Here is an 8,464-nt window from a genome sequence, read left to right as displayed (position 1 = left end):
AGGAGAGATGAGAGGGAGGAGGAGAGAGGGAGTGACAAGGGAGAGATGGAGAGAGTATGTGTATGTTTTGGGGTGATATAGAGAGACAAAGAAGGAGATATGGAGGGAGATATAGATATAGATGGAGGGGGGAGAGAGGAAAGAAGATTTCTTACACTAGATGCATTTATTTTAACATACATGGTGATTTCTAATACTATTTGATTGCTTGCACTAGATGCATTGATTTCAGTATAGATGTTTATTTTTATGATATTTGATTGCTTACACTAGATGCATTGATTTCAATATATATGTTGATTTCTAATCCTATTTTATTTCTTGCACTATAGATGCATTGATTTCATTGTAGATGGTGATTTAGAATCCTATATGATTGCTTGCACTAGATGCATTGATTTCATTGTAGATGGTGATTTAGAATCCTATATGATTGCTTGCACTAGATGCATTGATTTCAATGTGGATGTTGATTTCTAATGATATTTTATTGCTTGCACTAAATGCATTGGTTCCAGTGTAAATGTGATTTCTAACCGTATTTGATTGCTTGCACTAGATGCATTGATTTTAATATAGATGTTTTTTAATTCTATTTTATTGTTTGCACTAGATGCATTGATTTCAATGTAGATGTTGATTTTTAATTATATTTGATTTCTTGCATTATATGTATTGATTTCAGTGTAGATGTTGATTTTTTATTATATTTGATTGCTTGCACTAGATGCATTGATTTCCATGTAGATGTTGATTTCTAATCCTATTTGATTGCTTGCATTAGATGCATTGATTTCAGTGTAGATGTTTTTTTCTAATCATATTTGATTGCTTGCATTAGATGCATTGATTTCAGTGTAGATGTTGATTTATGATTTGATGTAACTAGATGTATGATGGTGCATTGATTTTAAAGTGATTGGATTAACAGTGTGATTGATTTTAGTGTAAGCACAAAAAAATTATTGACAATGTGCATTGATTTTTGTGTTATAGTAATTCAACCTATTAATATTGGAGAGCAAGAGAGAAAAGGTAAGATGTTTACTACAATAGCTCGAGTTAAAGATTTAAATGGTTTACGATTTCAACTGCACTTTTCATATAATCGATATGAAAATATGGCAAAACCTAACAGATGTGACAATAAGAGTAGTAGAAGGAAATAGTTGATATTGATCACAATGAAAACTATTTGTAATTGACTACATTCTTATTATTCACATTTTTTGTCATCCAACACTATTACCTTGTCACTTTGTATTCAAATTTTTTATTTCATCAATTTTCATAGTTATAGTTATAACAATATCTATCATCTCAACAGATTGAGGTAACTCAACAAATTTAAAATTAAAACTACTCTTCAAGATATATTTAGTAATACCTGGAGGGACACTATTAAGAATTAATTAGTTGTCAAAAACTATGATACCTAAAATTAAATGAAATAGATGTGCAATATCAATCCTCCTGCAAGTTATTGACAAGATTGTCTTCCTTCTTCATCACCAACTAATTACTAATAGACAATTACATACACATATAGAAATATAACACAAAAATTGTAACATTCACAAACATTACCATCCAAATCCAAACACATAAACATACAAACCACTCAAAACATACAAACACAAATGTACAAACCATTCAAGGCAAGCAACATAGACTAAATTAAAAAACAAAATTATATGGTTATGTGAGGCAAAGAAAACATAATGTAAATTTAAAAGTATGAAGTTTATCTCAAACAATACATAATAATGATAATCTAAACATATGACATTGTTACCCTCATCTGGAACCAGCCTAGATCCATCTGACTCCGGATCTATCATGCGCCGAGAGAGATCAAATCCCTCAAGGTACAAACCTTTCCTCAAATTCTACACTCCAAAAAGAAAGTTTGCACCTCGAGGAATTTGATCCTCTCGATGCATGATAAATCCAAAATTAAATAAATCTAGACTAATCATAATCATTCATCAACCATTAGATATATGTAAGTCATTTCAACACTAATTTCATTTGAAAATTAACTTAATAGAAAGAAAAAAAAATCGTCTTGCTCTCAATCTTACGATCAATCTTACATTGTGCTCACAATATTTGATGTAAGTTTTAACTCCTTGCAAATTCAAACGCGACTATTCCTCGAGGTATTACATCGTGCTCACAATATTTGATGTAAGTTTTAACTCCTTGCAAATTCAAACGCGACTATTCCTCGAGGCAATGCTACTTACCTCGTCAAAAATATTTACATTATTTTGTTCTAACTTTTATATTATTGTTATTTCTCCTCGTCAAGAATATTTATATTTATATTATTTTGTTATAAATTTTATATTATTGTTATTTCTCCATGTAATAATGTTAAAAACATTTTAAATAATGTAAGATTATCTTGTAAATGGACAAAACGAGAGAGATAAACTCGCACAATGGACAGATGCCATACCGTTCTTCAAAAACCAACTGCAATTGAAGCAATGGTCATAAATCCTGGTTAAAAGAAAATGCACAAGCATCATTAATAATGCAAGAGATACAATTGATTTTAATAATAAAAATTGCTAAAACTTTGGACCAAATTGTCACTCACCCCAAGTAATTGTGATTTTGATGAGCGAAAATAGTGAGTCACCAATACCATTAGGTAAACTAAGAATAAACCATGTGGCTGATCTAGGATGGAAACCTTGAAAACATGTGTCAATTTATAGGGAAAAAATAAAGAAAGAAACATACACCATACATTCAACTAAAGTGATATAAGAACACTCGTTCATCTATTCCAATTTCATAATTTTCAAGAATACCCCGTGAGACTCAACGTCCCTTTTCCGTGACAATCTCAATAATTATATTTAATACTATATAATAAATATCACTTTTTATTATTTCAGAAATATCTTTACAAAATGTTCTTTCCTTGAGATTGAACGATAAACGTTATTACATTTTTTAACAATTTCTCTTTGCATATAAATATTATTCGTGTTTTAACAAATTCTTCTTTGCATATACTAACTAATCCTCAATGGATTTTTTTAGTAAATAATAAATCACCTCTTTGTTAGGGGTAATATTAAAATTTATTTCATTTAGAATTATAAAACTGATAAATTGAAAAAGAAAAGTTTTGGAAAAGATATATTTTTTAGAATAGCTTTAGAATTATAAATTATGAACGATCTATTTTCATTAAGACATGGCCTTCTTTAATGTTATATAGATAAATCATAAATAATAAATCACGTAATATTGAAATTCACTTCATTTACAAATATAAAAATTAAAAATTAAAAAAAAAAACGAGTTTTGGAAAAAGATATATTTTTTTCGAATAGCTTTGGACTTATAAATTATGAACGATTTATTAAGATATGGTTTTTAATGTCATATAGATAAACCATAGTTTGAAAATAATGCATGATAACTTTTGAAAACTTAATGTGCATCCTTGACTTACAACGGTAAGGTGCTTCTTTTCTATACTTAATTAAAGCACGTGTTTATTTTATTGAGTAGGAGACCCTAGGCTTATCATTATTTTTGGAATGTCGGTTGAGTGCATGTTTGTGTTTATCGACCAGTATAGATTCATCTTAAGTACTAATCTAACATGAGTTGAGAGAGATTATCAACCAGGATAGATTCATCTTAAGTACTAGATTTATTTTTCATTATTTACATTGTATTTTTGAATGCTAAATAGAGTATATATAGGAGCAGATAAAAAAATTTACCATAAAAAACTTTTTTTTTCTATATATAAATATATATGAAGTTGATATCGACATAAATTAGTTAACATATATCTTCAAATAGTTTATTTAAATCTCTTGTTGAAATATTTTTGAAAAATATAAGATTTAAACATCTGATCCACACATTCTTTTATTTCTAATTACTTTACATTATATATATATATATATATATATAGCCCACACTATTTTTCGATTTAGAACATAATTTTTATTTTTTATTTTTATTTTAAAGGGGTACAGACAGACAGACAAACTTACACATCCCCTCATATTGGGTTGTAGAATGATCCTCTCGACTCAATGATTAACCTCCCTTCATAAGCTTTATAATAAATCCTATGCACACTTAGATCCTAGGCCCTCAGCCTCATGTTTCTTTTCATTGCAAACGCCTGGCAAAGAGTAGGCGTATGTTCAACACTGTGAAGCGGAGCTGATAAGTGAAGAGTGTGAGTAAGTGGAGCTTATTGGTAGGGGTGGTGATACGATAGATAAGGGAGATAAAACGAAGTGATGGGTCGGTATGGGTCAGTATCAGTGGATGCATGGTACTAGAAATAATCGACATGTTATGAAGTCGTTATGAAATCAGGGAGAACATTAAGCACTTACCACAATATTAAAAGGTAATACATCAAAAAAAAGAACTTTGGTACATAAATTACGACAAAAGAAGGGGGCATGCATTCTCTCTTATACAACATTTTCCTTTGTTGAATAGTCTTCTTCTCCACTGCCTTTCCTTTTTCAAATTTGTTGGCTGCAAGGGAGTCGAGTCTCTAGTCCAAGGCCAAAGTCGAGCTTTAATTTGCGCATGGATTTCATGAAACTAGTTAACTTAGTAGTATTAACAAGTGATTTTTTACCTCCATAATTGGGTTATCATGGTAAATATAATTGGTATTAACAAGCCAACTTTTAACTCCATAACTGGCTTATCAAGGTAAATATCTTATTCTCTGTTTGATTGATGGTTAGGTTATATTTGTAATGTGTTGTAGACAATGGCCTTTCTTAAAGAATGAAGAAATCGAGCTTCATTATTTCAATCGACTGTCTACAAAAACCAAATTCTCAGAGCTCTATTCCATTCCTGCAAAAGTACAAATTCTTTGTTAGGCCAATAGGTGATTTTGTTCCCTCTGATTCTTCTCCAAACCTTTCTGGCACCCTTGAGTAATGTTGGATTTCTTCTTGGTTACATGTTTGTGAAGGGATATTCATTGCCTCAACATGCTCATCAAAGTTTCTGGTTTTACTACTCAACCATGTTTCCAAGATTCCTCAGTGCATGGAATTTTGGGAGTTATAACCAACAGGATGAATCCCATTGAAGTTGTATCTAGGATCTTGAACTAACCTAAGGTTTCCCTAAAAGTATTCTTTTGTTTGTCTCGAAATCTGCCACCCAAGATCTTCGGGAATCTTACCATACTCATCATCCTCATCATCACTCCTACAAAAGGCGGATGTCATAAATGCATCTAGGGAGTCTCCAAAATGTTCCTAGCAATCATCATTAAAAAAATTATGGATGCCATCCATTTCTGCAATAATAAAGATTCCAAACATTTGTTTTTTAAAAGTCAGTGGAAAAATAATAACATGTGCAATTGTAGACAATTCATTCTATTTAGGCAGATGACCTAAAGAGATTGTGGAGCATGAGAGAAAAACACTAGAGTATATTTAGCTATAATAGTAATAGTTCATGGAAAATATTTATTTTTATTGCTCTTAAACAAAGTATGTGCTTATTTTTCATGAAAAAATTAAGTCTAATAATTTCCTTTTTGTTGTTGGAGTGAGTAGGAATTGATTTATCTTTTTAGTATAAGGTTGGGCAACGTACGGGGGCGGGAGCGGCGGAGGACGAAAAATCTAGGGTTTCCGCGCTATTGCAGGGGCGGTTCTCCATGGAAGGGCACAAAGGAGGGAGCTCCACTCCCTCCTTCAAACAGGCTGTGACCAGCAGGGGGAAAAAACCTATGGAATATGATAGAGGACCTTCAAAGGGAAGGAATAGGAACAGTGAAGAGGAACAAGATGGACAGAAGTCAAAGGAGAATAAAATTACTAAAGAAAATGAGGAAGAAGACAAGGAACAGGGAACAAAAAACAAAGCACACATGGGCCCATGTAAGCCCAAAGTTGTTGTGACTCCCAGAGTTGTTTTAAATGAGCCTGCTTTGCAGGCGCACAGTGACCATATGCAAACCTATGCAATAATTTGCAAACTCATGGGTTTATGGCCCACTGAAAAAGCCTTACAAATGTGGATAAGATATCACTGGAAACCAAAAAGAAGCATTGACCTACACCTAGGATCAAAGGGTTTCTTTACTGTGGTATTTGCAAACATCGAAGATAAGGATAGAGTTTTTAAAGGCGGGCCCTACTTCTATGCTACAGCAGGTCTCTATATGAGACCTTGGATCATGAATTTTGTCCCGAAACGTGAGACCTTTACTTAAATCTCGGTTTGGGGAAGGCTCTATTCTCTTCCGCTTGATTATTGGCAAACAGAGTCCTTAACGGCCATAGGAAATAAGTTAGGACGGTTTGTCAAAGCTTCTGAAGCCACTAGGAGGGGAAAGTACACTTCCTTTGCTAGAATATGTGTGGAGATGGATCTCTCTGGAGCTCTACCAGATGAGGTAATCTTGGAATTTTTTGATGAAGAATGGGTTCACACTATAGATTACGAACATATTCCATTCAGATGTCGCAAATGCCATGAGCATGGGCACCTATTCAGGGATTGCCCTCTCACTAAAATAGAGAATAAGAGTAAAACTAACGCAATGAAAGACTCTTAAAGCTTTCACAAAGTGGCAAACAAAGGAAAAGGAAGCAAGAGGGGGTTAAAGACACAAAAGTCTAAAGGGCAACAAGCCAGTCAAAACAGGTTCCAAGTCCTGGAAAAGGAAGAAGAGATAACTACAGCAAACCAAACGAAGGGAGAAGGTTTAATGGAGGAAGGGAAAGAAGCGGACAGGGAACAAACACCAGATAAAAATCTGTAGACATAAACGATAGTGAGTGATGCAGAAACAGAAATGGATCATGAGATCACCCAAAGTGAGATGGAAACGGAGGACCAAGAACTTCAGGCGATTCTTGAGAAAGAGAATCTAGATCTGGATGATTTCTTGATTCAAGGAACCAAAGAAGGGATAGAATTTCTACCTCCAGAGGAGTTCAGCAGAGTCCAGTAACTATATATATGGAAAACCCAAAACAAAGGGCCGGAGAGGCAAAGAAACAAGGAAAAGTAAGGCAGCGAAGGGGTAAAAACAGTGAAATCCACACTAGGATTAGCACCCAAAAACCCAGGAAAAAAAAGAGGCAAGAAAAAGTAGAATGAACTATTGATGGAATGTGGAAAGCTAATGATAGACCCAAGTAAGATGAAAGATCTAACTAGCTACTCCTTTACCAATCTTTAATAATGAAGTTTACTTCTTGGCATATTAGAGGTCTAGGTAGTAAAAGAAAACAGAGACTAATTAGTAATAGGATGAAACAAATAGCTCCGGATGTGATCTTCATCCAGGAAACCAAATGTTCCATTCAAAAATTAAAAGAGATTCATAGTAAATGGCTCAATTGTTATGAGTTTCTGGAAGTCAAAGCGGAGAATACAGCAGGTGGTATACTCACCCTTTGGAATCCAAATAAAATAGACATTTTAGATGCTGAGGCATCTAGAGAATATCTTTCAGTGGTCATACAACCTGTAGGAGATAAGGAAACCTACCTGGTCACAAATGTGTATGGCCCCCAAAGACTGGAGGGTAAACTCAAATTTCTTGATTCTCTGGAGGAACTCAGAGATAGACATTCAGGCATGCCATGGATACTGGGAGGGGATTTCAACATGATTAAATAGCTTTCGGCGAAAAAATGTGGAAACAGAGTTCTAAGTAAAGACTCTCTGAAGTTTCAAACTTTTACAGATATTATGAAGTTAGTGGATATTGTAACTAGTAATGGCATATTTACTTGGAACAACAAAAGAGGAGGAGAGTCTCAGGTGGCTTCAAAATTAGACAAATTTATGATATCAGAAGACCTTATGCTCAATGATAAGGAAACATCAGCAAGAATTCTACCCTTTGGAAGTTCAGACCATTGGTCGGTTCATCTGGAGGTGCAGAGTATTGGTACTCCCCGGAATAGACCTTTTCGATTTGAAAACTTCTGGCTTTCCCATCCAGATTTCACCAGCATGTTCCTTCTTCATAAAAGACTAAAACACATAAAGCTCTGGCTCAAGAATTGGAACAAGAATGAACATGGCAATATTTTTGTAGCTAAAAAAGCAGTAGTGTGTAAAATGCAGGAACTCAACCAAGCCCTTATCACAGATGGCTTTGATGAAACTAGAAATGATCAGGCCACCAAATGTAATCAAGAATGGGAGAATTTATGCAAACAAGAGGAAATATTTTGGAGGAAAAAATCGAGGGTTCAATGGCTCAAAGAAGGAGAAAGAAATACTAGATTTTTCCACAGATCCACTATGGCGAACAGAGTTCACAATAGAATTTCAGTGATCAAGGACGAGAGAGGTATTCTTCACAACTCTCATGCAAAGATAGAAGAAGCACTTGTTAAGCACTTTCGGGGCATAGCCAAGGAAACATGTTATGACAGAGAGAATTCCATCAGAAACTTCACAAGAC

Source organism: Pinus tabuliformis, chromosome 3_1, assembly GCF_031772625.1.
Source record: "Pinus tabuliformis cultivar Carrire ecotype Pingquan chromosome 3_1, CPIR1, whole genome shotgun sequence".
In the NCBI taxonomy this organism is placed as follows: domain Eukaryota; kingdom Viridiplantae; phylum Streptophyta; class Pinopsida; order Pinales; family Pinaceae; genus Pinus; species Pinus tabuliformis.
This window is presented reverse-complemented; position numbering follows the sequence as displayed.